We start from the raw sequence: 12,810 nt of genomic DNA, 5'->3' as shown, positions 1-12,810 counted from the left end.
TGTACAATTCAGTTAAAACACATAAAATATATATTCAACTACTCATAAAATGGAATACCATCGTAAAAAATCTCACTTGCTCATGCTAACAGTCCTACTCAGTCTGCAAAATAAATCATAATATTGATTCTTCTCCAAACGCTTGTCTAAATAGCCAGGTTCTTAGATCTTTTTTAAAAGTTTGAAAATCAGTCTGCACTCTTAACTCAGTCGAAAGCGAGTTCCATAATTTTGGCCCAGCTATAGATATTGCTGTTTCCCTAACTTTACTCAAATGGGCCAGCCTAACAGAAGGGATAGTTAATAGACCATTATTCGCTGACCTTAAATTGCATGTGGTGTATGAATGCGTAAAGATGCATTAAGCCACTCTATTCTGTCATTATATATGGATTTATGAATTAGACAAAGAAGTTTATAATCTCTTCTAAATTTTGTTGGTAACCAGTGCAAATCTACCAAAATTGGGGTAATGTGGCCATATTTCCTTCCTCCAGTTAGGACTCTTGCAGCTGCATTTTGTAGGAGCTGAAGAAGTCTCTATGTACTACTAGGAAGATCTAAAAGGAGAGCATTTCAATAATCCATCTTTGAAAAAATCAAGGTCTGCAGAACTGTCTGAAAATCACTAAAATTTAGCTATATATATGCATTTGTATATGAATGTTTTGACATTGCTGGTTTAATTGCATATTTCAGTGAATCTCTATGTAAACAGAGTCTGATACAACCTCTACTTGGTATAAAATGAAACACATCTTTCTCCTAGGACAAGCAGGATGATAATCCTCACATATGGGTGTCATCATTGGATGGAGCCCGGCATGGAAAACTTTTATCAAAGTTTCTAGGACTTTGACTGGCATACTGAGCATGCCCAGCATGCCACTAACCATGCGTCAACATGAGGGTCTCTCTTCAGTCTCTTCTTTTCCATGGAGCTATCATTTTGGGTATGTGGAGCTCACGCAGTTTTTTTGGAAAACTGCCATGTTCAGGTTTTTTCTCAGATTTTTCCTGCACCAGGTCCCTTGTCTTCCCGGCCTTAATTAGAGGGTGTCACAGTGAGTTTTATGTTTGTTTGCAGTTGATTCCCGATGGTGCCGTCTCCTGGTGACCACTGATCATTGACCGCTCGTCGGTTGTTTTTTTGATATGGTGGCCTCAGGCTTTCGCCGATGTCCCCAGTGCCCTCGGACTATGTCCATTACAGACTCCCAAGAGTTCTGTGTCTTGTGCCTTGGGGCGTCCCAAGACATCAGGGGGTGCCCGTTCTGTGCCCAGATGACACCCAAGGGTTGCTGCATACGCCTAGATATGAAGGAGAGGCTGTTCGGCCCCAGGAAATCTGGTCCTTCAACCTCAGCATCACAGTCTCCATGTTGAGTTGGGTGCTGGAGACCAATGTACATTCCTTTCTTCTTGTTTTATGTCTGGATTGTCATAGTCTCCCTCAGCGCCGGGAAAAGACCGAGCCGAGCACTGTGGGAAGTCTAGGAAGCACTGCCACTAGTCTCCATCTTCGCACGAGACCAAGCTCGGGAAGGCACTGGCACTGGCTGAGCTGCCCCTGAAGTGACCCCGGGCCAAGGAGGCATTGCCCTCCATTGAGCCTGAGGGCCCCGAGGTGGTCCCCATTGATTCCGATACCGGGTACGGTCCTCCCTCATGGCTCCCTCAGCGCTTCCTCCTCCTTCGATTGTCCTGTCTTTGGCAGTTTTTGAGGAGGAGTTAGAATGCACAGTATGCTTGGTGGTCAGCTGTGCCTTACAAGCTATCGAGCCACCGATACCATTGGGACTGCCACGATACTGGAACCGGCACCGTCGACGCTAGCACGTTGCTGGAGAGCTTAGACATGCTCCTCATTGTCCTACCACCGCACCTGCTGCCAGTGCCCCGGGTGCCTTCGATGCCCTGGGGGGCACTGATGCTGCCGCCATCGCTGAGTCTTTGGATAAGGGAGGGTCGTCGGGCCCGCTAGTGCCTCTTCCAAGGCCGACCTGTGGCTGGCATTGCCCGAGCCCCTCCTGGGTCCATCAAAGCCCTCGGTACCTCCGAATGCCTGCAGTGGCTTTCCTGTGCCTTTGGGCTCTTCGTACCCTCGATGGCCCATCCCAAGAGCATGGTTAGGGCTCCCCCACCAGTGTCCCTGGGTGCTTTCAGTGATGAGGATGCCCCATATGACTCATGGGGAGATGATGCCTCAGAGTCCTTCTCGGAGGACTCCAAGGACCTTCCCTCCGAACCGTCTCCTCCAGAAGAGAGCTGTAAATCCCCTCCTGATGACTGGACGCTTGCGGGCTTTGTACGGGCTATGGTGGAATCTATCCCCTTCCAGTTCCTGACTGAGGTGGACTCCAGGCACATGATACTGGAGGTCCTCCAGTTTGCGGATGCGCCTAAAGAAGTGGTGACAGTCCCATTCCACAACATATTCAAGGAATTGTTTGTTTGGCTCTGGGAACACCCTATTTCAGTATCCCTGTGAACAGGAAGACCAATGTGGTATATCTGTTTTAGCCTGCCACAGGGTTTGAACGGCGTCAGCTCCCGCTTCACTTCATGGTGGTGGGATCTGCCATACGGAAGGCAAAGCATTTTCGTACTCACGCCTCTGCTCCTCTTGGTTGAGAGCACAGGGCTCTGGATGCCCTGGAGAGGAAAGTCATCCAGGGCTCCATGCTGGTTGCCCATATTGCTTCTACTATTTGTACATGAACCAGTTATTTCAGGAATCTCTGGAAGCAGGCCAGGATCTGGTCGAGTGCCTACCTCAGGCGGCTGCATGATGAATTACTGAAGGTGATCCAGAAGGACTTGGAGTGTGACAAACATGAGGTCTGGTCCTCGTGACTTTTTGAGATGGCAAGCGAGAGGAGTCGGAATGGACATTGGCGCTCACCACATGGCCTGGCTCTGAGCCTCATAGAAACATAGAAACATAGAAATGACGGCAGAAGAAGACCAAATGGCCCATCTAGTCTGCCCAGCAAGCTTCACACATATTTTCTCTCATACTTATCTGTTTCTCTTAGCTCTTGGTTCTATTTCCCTTCCACCCCCACCTTTAATGTAGAGAGCAGTGATGGAGCTGCATCCAAGTGAAATATCTATCTTGATTCGTTAGGGGTAGTAGCCGCCGCAATAAGCAAGCTGCACCCATGCTTATTTGTTTTACCCAGACTATGTTATTAGCCCTTATTGGTTGTTTTTCTTCTCCCCTGCCGTTGAAGCAGGGAGCTATGCTGGATATGCGTGACGTATAAGTCTTCTCCCATGCCGTTGAAGCAGAGAGCCATGCTGGATGTGCATCGAAAGTGAAGTATCAGGCACATTTGGTTTGGGGTAGTAACCGCCGTAACAAGCCAGCTACTCCCCGCTTTGTGAGTGTGAACCCTCTTTCTTCTCCCCTGCCGTTGAAGCAGAGAGCTCTGCTGGATGTGTGAAGTATCAGTTTTTTCTTCTCCCCTGCTGTTGAATCAGAGAACTTTGCTGTATATGCATTGAAAGTGAAGTGTCAGGCTTATTGGATTTGGGGTAGTAACCGCCGTAAACAAGCCAGCGTACTCCCCTCTTTGTGAGTGTGAATCCTTTTTTCCACATTTCCTCTTGCTGTTGAAGCTTAGAGCGATGTTGGAGTCACCGTAAGCCTGTGTATGTTTATTTAATAAGGGTATTGACTCCAGGCAGTAGCCATCATTCTGGCGAGTCACCCACTCTTCATTGGCAGCCTCTTGACTTTATGGATCCACAGTGTTTATCCCACGCCCCTTTGAAGTCCTTCACAGTTCTGGTCTTCACCACATCCTCCGATGGGCATTCCAGGCATCCACCACCCTCTCCGTGAAGAAATACTTCCTGACATTGGTTCTGAATCTTCCTCCCTGGAGCTTCAAATCGTGACCCCTGGTTCTGCTGATTTTTTTCCTTCGGAAAAGGTTTGTCCAAGGATTATCCAAGCATAATCATTAACACCTTTCAAGTATCTGAAAGTCTGTATCATATCACCTCTGCTCCTCCTTTCTTCCAGGGTGTACATATTTAGATTCTTCAATCTCTCCTCGTACGTCATCCGATGAAGATCCCTCCACCTTCCTGGTCGCCCTTCTCTGTACCGCCCTCCATCTTGTCTTGTCTTTTGAAGGTACGGTCTCCAGAACTGAACACAGTACTCCAGGTGAGGCCTCACCAAGGACCTGTACAAGGGAATAATCACTTCCCTTTTCTTACTCGATATTCCTCTCTCTATGCAGCCCAGCATTCTTCTGGCTTAGCTATTGCCTTTGTCGCATTGTTTCGCCGACTTCAGATCATTAGACACCATCACCCCAAGGTCCCTCTCCTGCTCCGTGCACATCAGCCTTTCACCCCCCATCGAATACAGTTCATTCGGATTTCCACTCCCCATATGCATGACTTTGCACTTCTTGGCATTGAATCTCAGCTGCCATATCTTCGACCACTCTTCCAGTTTCCTTAGATCCCGTCTCATTCTCTCTACTCCTTCCGGCGTGTCCACTCTGTTGCAGATCTTAGTGTCATCTGCAAAAAGACAAACCTTACCTTCTATCCCGTCCGCAATGTCGCTCACAAAGATATTGAATTACTGAAGTGATCCTCCTACCTCCTACCTCTATCCAGAGGTTCAGGAGCACCTTGCAGACTTGCCATGTACCGGAGAGAATCTCTTCAGGGATAAAATTAATAGAGGCAGTGACACAGCTAAAATATCTTCATGAGACCCTCCGCACCTTTTGGCCAGCACCTTGGACCAGCAGTGCTCAGGCAAGAAGTCCTCGGTGGCAGGGGGCCCAGACGCCCGTTTTACTGTCCGCAGAAGTACTGTCCCTGGTGGTCAGGGCAAGGGGTTCAGCAGGCTGGCCTTAGACTCGCCCTAGGCAGCCATGTGTCTCCAGGCCTCAGACGGCTCCTCAGCAAAGCCCTGCCATGGGGTTTGACTGGCTGCAAGGGAGTTGTTCATTCCGTCCCCACGAATGGTCCCCTGAAGCAGGAAGTTGTGGATATGGATTTTCCGAATTTGGGGAACCCTGGACTTGGATCTCTTTGCTTCCTCCTGCAACAGGAAGTAGATCAATTTTGCTCCCTGGTCAGGAGGAGAACAGCCAGCCATCATTGGACACCATCATCTGCCATTGGGGCATGGGCCCTCCTGTATGCGTATCCTCCGCTTCCACTAATGTTGAAGACTCTCCTGAAGCTCCAACAGGACCAAGGAACCATGATTCTAATTGCTCCTTATTGGCCATGACAAATCTGTTCCCACTCCTGCAGGATCTCTCCCTTCAGGAGCCAATCAGTCCAGGGACCTGTTGAGATCGTGAACCCTTGCTCTGCAACATTATGAAGTCTGTCTCAAAGGTGAAGCCCCTGAGATTTTGTCAGCGGAAAGCAGTGCAAGCAAAGAAGACATAACAGAATATTAATTCATACCAGTCCACATTTCTCTTGAGTTCAGTCTTTAGATGTTGGGAACATCAGTGAAGGTAGTTGAAACGTGGAAAATACTGGATCTGGAACAAGCTGAAGCAGGATCAGGATGAAGCAGGAACAAGCTGAAGCTGGAGCAAACTGGCAGACTTCATTCCACCTTAACTGTTGCCAAGACAAAAGAAAAAAGAACAGTTGGGCTTCAATAGCCCTGAGCTTGTGATGTCATCCTCTGTGTCTCAAGCCTTAGTTTCTGCGCGCGACCCTTTAGAAGTTGCTGACGTTGCTGGGACTGCGCAATCGCGTCCCGGGGGCATGCACCAATGCTCCCACAATGGCCAACCGAGCCGTGTGATCGGCCCGCAGCAGTCAGCGAGCAGGTGCGGCAGTCCAAAATACATTCCCAGATCCGCTGGAGCAGGTAGGAAGGCCTGACTGCGGTGAATCGCGGCCGGGTTTCCTAACAGGACCTTCCCAGACCTTATCATGCAGGATCAGGGCAGACTGTGCCATCCCAACCTCCAGGCCTTGTCACTAATGACTTGAATGTTGAGAGGGTGATTTTACAGCTCCTGGACCTCTCGGAGCTTGTGTCTCGGGTCCCGGTGGAGTCCAGGAAGCCTTCCACTAGGAAGTCTTATGGCCTGAAGTGGAGGAGTTTCTCCATTTGGTGTGAGCACCACAGATTGTATCCCTTCTCTTGCTCTACATCAAAGCTACTCAATTTCCTCCTGCACCTCTCGGAGACTGGACTAAAGACCAACTCTGTCAGGGTACATCTCAGTGCCATAGGGGCTTACCACCAAGGGGTGGATGGTTTGCCCATCTCGGTATAACCTACTGTGGGACGCTCTATGTGGAGTCTGCTTCAGCTGAAGCCTTCCCTAAGGCCCTCCCGCTTTGTCCTGGGACCTCAGTGTGGTTTTGGCCCAGCTTATGAAGGTTTCTTTGCCCTCCTGTGACCTGAAGTATCTGACCTGGAAGGTCATCTTGGTGGCGCGCAGGGTCAGCGAACTTCAGACTTGGTGTCGTATCCGCCCTTACACAAAGTTCTTTCACAATAGGGTGGTTTTGAGCTCACACTCTGATTTCCTGCCAAAGATGGTGACAGACATCCATCTGAACCAGTCAATAGTCCTGTCCACTTTTTTTTCCCCAAGCCTCATTCACACCAAGGTGAACGGGCTCTGTACGGTTTAGATTGCCACACTGGGCATGTCCAGCATGCCCTATATCACAGATTCACGCGGGGTCCTTCTTCAGTCTCTTTTTCTGCAGAGCTGCAGTAGCGCAGTTGGTGAGCTCTCTTTTGGCCTTTTTGGCCTATTTTGGAAACTTTTTCTGGTTTCTGCTTTTTTTGTGATTTTTTTTCACCTGCATTCAACACTGGGTTCCTCTTGGTCCTCTGGTAGCATTGCTAGTCAGGGTTTTTTTAATTTATCAGAAAGTTTCCTTTCGTGGCAAATAACCATGCAGTGGTGGAGCTTTGGTGCTTGCCGACCTTCGATACCGCCACTATTGAATTTGCTGCCGATTCCCATTTATTTTGCCCTGTTGTGGCCACATCTAGATTCTAGTGATGCCTTTGGCTCCCTCGGACAATGTCCATCACATACCCCCGTAAGGTATGTGTCCTCTGCCTGGGGGCATTGCTTGATGACCGGGGTTGCCGCAAATGTGCACAGATGACCCTAAAGGGATGTTGTTGATGCTTGACAAGATGGAACAATTCTTTTTAAGTTGGAGAAGACCAAGTCATTGGTATCGGCGGCATCGAAGGACCTTGGAGCCGCACCGATGGACATCGAGCCATCGAAATTGGTGGGACTATCATTGCTGTTTTGCAGATAGGGGCTTCAGAAGCTAATTTTAAAGGGGGACGAGTCTTAGAAGGACTGTACCCTCTGGATCCAGTTGCGAAAGAGTAATTACGTTTTCTGAAGTAGATGTGTTTTGTGTGTGTTATCAAGCAGATGACAATTCCCAGGGTGGTGGGGGAGCGGCCTTGAAGGATTCACAGGATAGGAGAATGAAGCTAACCTTAAGCAGGCCTTTGAAGCAATGGCAATGAATTTGCAGATAGCTTCCTGATGTTCCCTGTGGCTTGCTCTTATTTATTGCTCTCTCAGGATATTGATGAATCTGGTGTAAATTCCAGGGCAGTGATGGAACCTGCAGCCACTTTTTTTGGCAGAGGTAGGCTGCGATTTGATCTACACTTTGGTCAGAGGGGTAGCTTTGGTAATTGTGGCTAGGTGTCAGCTATGGCTGAGAAATTGGTTGGGTGATGCAACCTCGAAGTTCAACCTTATACGTTGTCCTTTATAGACTTGCTCTTATTTGGGAGTGAGCTGGAGAAAATGGCCAATAAGTGAGGTACGTCCCCGGTTCCTCAATTAACAGAGGATAAAAAATAGGCACAGCGAGAGGTCTTACTAGGGGGTTCAGATGTTTTCGACCCTATAGAAGAGCGGCTTTCTTCAGAGGACTTGACCTTTGGGTAGATCTCTGTCCTTTCATCCGAGGCAGCCCAGATGGGGCACAGGCTCAGGTAGCAGAGCATCCCAAGCCTCCCAATGAAGGTGTGCCAAACCCACCTCTAGGATCAGTAGATAGGTCGCCTTTCTCTTTTTTTATCGGAGGTGGGTTCAGATCACAACAGACGAGTGGGTGCTTTGAGGTGATAAGGGATGGCTGTGCGCTCGAGTTTTGCACAGTTTCCTCGGGATGTGTTCATGGTGTCTCCCTGCAAACTCTCTGCAGAAGAGACAGGCAGTTGTTCAGACTTCTCAACCCTGCAGGCTGTGGTTCCAGTGCCCACGTCTCAAGTAATAGGGACCGATATTCCATTTATTTTGTGGTGCCCAAGAAAGAGGGCTCCTTTCATCCCATCATGGATCTCAAAGGAGTCAACTGTCATTTGCATGTGATTTGTTTTCACATGGAAGCCTTGTGCTCACTGATAATGGCAGTACAGCTGGGGGAGTTACTGACGTCTTTGGATCTATCTGAGGCGTACCTGCATATTCCCATCAAATTAGAACATCAAAGATTTCTGCGTTTGCGGGTTTTGGGCCGTCATAATCAGTTTCAAGCATTTCCCTTAATTTGGCCACCATGCCCAGAACGTTTTCCAAGGTAATGGTGGTGGTGTAAGTGCAGACTTTCTCAGCAGATAGTCTGGATGCAGGAGAATGGGAATTGTCAAAAGAGGCATTTCATCTAATACTGGATCTCTGGGGCCTTCTTTTTCTGGACCTGCTGGCGACTTCTTGCATTGCAAAGGTTCCTCGATTCTTCAGTCACAGGAGACATTCAAAGTCCTTGGGGATTGATGCCTTCATGCAGAAGTGGCTGGAGGGCAAGTTGCTGTATGCTTTTCCCTTGCGGCCCATGTAGAGCAGAATGGTTCGGAGAGTCGAGAGTCACAGGGGGATCAAGTTTCTGGTGGCACAAGACTGGGCCCAGGATTCCATGATATGCAGATCTGTGGAGAATTCTGGTGGAATCTCCCCTCCGGTTTCTAGCAAACAGGAGTTTGCTATGGCAGGGGCTTGTTCTTTACGAAGATGCAAATCTATTTTGTTTTATGGTATGGCCCTTGAGAGGGCTTGGTTACTGAAATGTGGATATTCTACTGCAGTGATTGCACAGTTCTCCACTTCCTTAACCTATGTGCAGGTTTGGTGGGTGTTTGAGGCTTGGTGTGAAGATGGAGACGTTCTTCCTCATTCGGTTAAGATTCCACTCATTTTGGAATTTTTGCAGGATGGATTGAGTAAAGGGTTGGCTCTTAATTCCTTAAAGATATAGGTGGTGGCTCTTGCCTGTTTCTGAGGTCAGATAAATGGTGGGCCCTTGTCGGTTCATCCAGATGTGGCCCATTTCTTGAAAGGAGTTAAGCATCTTCGTCCTCCCTTGCGGTTGTGGAATCTTAATCTAGTTTTGGATTTTTTAGCAGGCTGTACTTTTTGATCAATGCATAACCTTATCTTGAGTTTACCTACCTTAAAAATGGTGTTTCTTATGGCAATTTGTCCTGCATGTCAAGTATTCGAACTACAGGCCTTTGTCTTGCCAGGAGCCCTTTCTAGGAGTGACTCCAGAGGTGTTACAGCTGTGTACTGTTCCTTCGTTTTTGTAAAAAGTCTCAGATTTTCACTTGAATCAGTACATTTCCCTGCCATCTCTGGACAGGGAAAGAGATGCGGAGGAATATTTCCTTTTATGGCCCTTGGATGTCAAGAGGTATATCTTGAAGTATTTGGAGGTTTCTTTTCTTTTTTTGCAAAATCATTTTTATTGTAAAGACAAGCAATTCCACTAGCACTGCAACATATTCAAAAACAATAGCAACAAGAGAACAAACAGTACAGTAGTGATGGTGGCCTGTTTAGTAACAATACCCACCCCAATAAGCAACCAGAACATCCACCACTCCCAACACATTCAAACTGCACAAACCAAACACACCACATACACCCCATTCAGACAACCACCTCACCTTCCAACCACATTCACGCCCCCCCAACCCCCGCCCAAGAGCCCTAAAAACATTTAGGGAAAGAGAAACCCTGCTCAAGAGAATTTAGTAGCAAGGCTACTCAGGAGTTACTTACCCCAGGAGAGTTGGTGTACCAAGTTTCAATATATCCTGCTGTAAGCAATTGAGTCTGGAAATCCAAGGTGAAAGAAGGGTAATAGCAAGCCCAGCAATCTGCATATCACTTATCCCTAGGCTGAGGAGACTTGGGAAAATCCATGCGTTCCAGCAAAATCATGTCCATCATGCGATGGTGCCAGGCCACAAGTGAGGGTGTACTCGCAGGCTTAATCCACTCAGCAAGTATTGTTCGGCAAGCTAGTAGAAAAGCAGTCCTGCCAAAGCGATCCTGTGCCCCCGTACATTTCACAAGGAGCACCTGTGGTCCTGCCAATAGGAGCACAGCAGACAATCGTAAAGGTATCTGAATACATTTATTGACGCAGGCCAGTATATTTTTTCCAGAAAGTCTCCAGGGAAGAGCAGAGAATCAGCCGATGCAACATGGTACCCTCTGTTGTGGAACATTTAATACATAGTGGAGAGGAGAGATGACCCATTTGAAAACGGCGCACATCGTCACAAATAGTATGATGGATAATCCGAAATTGCAGGTCGCGCAACCTGCAGTCCTTCAGTCATTTATGTAGAGAAGTGAAGCATGAAGTAAGAAAGGGAACTGTAACATCCTTTGCACAAAACGGCGTCCAGTAGCGGGCCAGAAGATCAAGATGAGGAGTCCAATCGCGTATTTGAAATCATCTACTCCAGCCCTGTATAGAATTATGTAAGTACGCACACTCAACCAGTGTTTTAGCAAAAGCAGTTTCGCGTACATACTCCTCTGATTGCCAGCAAAAAGCCTGCAAGTAGTGGCGAGCTTGTAGGTAGGCAAAGAAAAACTTACGGGGTAACTTGTAATTCTCAACCATAGTTGTATATTGTAACAGTTGAGGGACTTCTTCTTCAAAGTAATGAAAGGCATACCTAAGTCCACAGCGAGCCCAAGTCTTGAAGATGCCACTGGTGGTAATACCAGGCTGAAAATCACAGTTACCCACCAGCGGGGTAAACAATGAGAACAAGCCCGGCAATCTATACAGCCGACGGAGCCACCGCCAGGCCCTGCGGCATGGATAAAAAAAAAATTGGGGAATATTGAGAGATTGTACCGTGGCCGCAGGAGCTTGGACCACATAGAGAGGAGACCAGGGCCAAGTCATACGATTTTAACGTCCCTTCTTCACAGTAAGTATATTCATCAAGAATCCATTCCCCAAATAAAACGCATCTGACAAGCAACATTGTAAGCACGGAAATCGGGCAGGCCCAACCCACCCCGAGCCTTCGGGTGCTGCACCAGTGTTTGATAGGCAATCCGTGCACGCTTACCCGCCCATATAAATTGGATCAACCCCCTCTGCAATTTATTAAGATCATAAACCTTAAGCCAAAGGGGAAGCATGTGTAATTTGTATAGCAATTTAGGAACAATCATCATTTTAACTAGAGCACAACGCCCTGAAAAATTGAGGGGAAGAGACTGCCAGTCCTGCAACTGCCACCCCAAGGATGCCAAGGTTTCACATATGTTACACTCATAGAGCTTATCCAATTCTCTGGGGATCCATACTCCTAAATATTTTAGTTTCCCAGGTGCCCACTTGAAGGGGAAGGAGCCAGGCCACGTCTGTGGAAGCCGTGAATGTAGTGCCAATGCTTCTGACTTGGAAACTGTGTAAAAATAGAGAGTATTATGGGCACACTCTGCTGGGGTCGTCCGACAAAGAGCAGAATGTCATCCGCAAACAAAGCAAGTTTAACGGGATATCCACTCAAACTGATTCCCCAAAACCCTTTGTCCCGTCGTAACTTCTCAGCTAGTGGCTCTGTTGCCAGTACAAATAGTAGGGGGGAAAGTAGGCACCCTTGCCGAACCCCACATTGCAGAGGGAAGGAGACCGATAAACCTCCGTTAATAAGAATTTTGGCACTAGGATTGTTGTACAGAACTTGTAGCCACGTAACAAAGTCCCCAGTTATCCCATATTCCTGAAGCACCCAAAACATATAGTCCCAGGATAAGGAGTCAAAAGCCTTTTTGGCATCCAAACTTAGAATAAGAGCTTCCTCCTGGGGATAGTAATTTAGGGCAGCAATGAGCCGTCTCACATTTTGCCACCCCTTGGCGACGAGAAACAAAGCCAGTCTGATCTGAGTGCACCAAGGTGGGCAAGATAATGCTGAGCCGAGCTTCCAAAACTGCTGCAAGAATTTTGATGTCCACATTTATTAGAGAGATGGGCCGGTAATATTCCCCACCTCTTGTAAATCCCTCCCATGTTTTGGCAATAAAATGATAGTGGAACAATTTTCATCCGGTGGGAGGTTCTTATTTTTTATTTATTTTTAATTTTATATACCGGAATTCCTGTATGCAATACAAATCAATCCGGTTTACAAGTAACGAAAAGGTTGCCCTGGTCTGGGAGGTTAGACCTGGGGTTTTTTTTTACATAGAACATAGAACAATAACAATAAACCATTGAACATTATTACAAGGAACATTGAAAGTAACAATAATATTTAACAAATTTAACCTTTTTACAAGGAACTTTAGTAGTGAATATGGTCTGCAGTAAACGGTTATATAAAGGTGAATAATGACTGTTAAATAGAAATGCGAATAAGCAAGTACGGTATGAAAATTAAGTGTCAAGGTGTTGGTGACACCCTGCAATGGTTGGATCTGAAAGTCAGGAGGAGGTGCCTATTGGAACGCTTGCCTGAAGAGCCAGGTTTTTAACCTTTTTTTT

General features: G+C 47.3%; 1 protein-coding gene across 5 annotated transcripts in view; it reads left to right on the top strand.

The window, feature by feature from the left end:
• The window catches only part of MPDZ (multiple PDZ domain crumbs cell polarity complex component), a 662,189-nt gene that overhangs the window by 61,900 nt on the left and 587,479 nt on the right, over positions 1–12,810 (top strand). The gene's annotated exons all lie outside the window — the stretch shown is intronic.

This window comes from Rhinatrema bivittatum, chromosome 1 (assembly GCF_901001135.1).
Source record: "Rhinatrema bivittatum chromosome 1, aRhiBiv1.1, whole genome shotgun sequence".
Taxonomy (NCBI): Eukaryota; Metazoa; Chordata; class Amphibia; order Gymnophiona; family Rhinatrematidae; genus Rhinatrema; species Rhinatrema bivittatum.
This window is presented reverse-complemented; position numbering and strand designations above follow the sequence as displayed.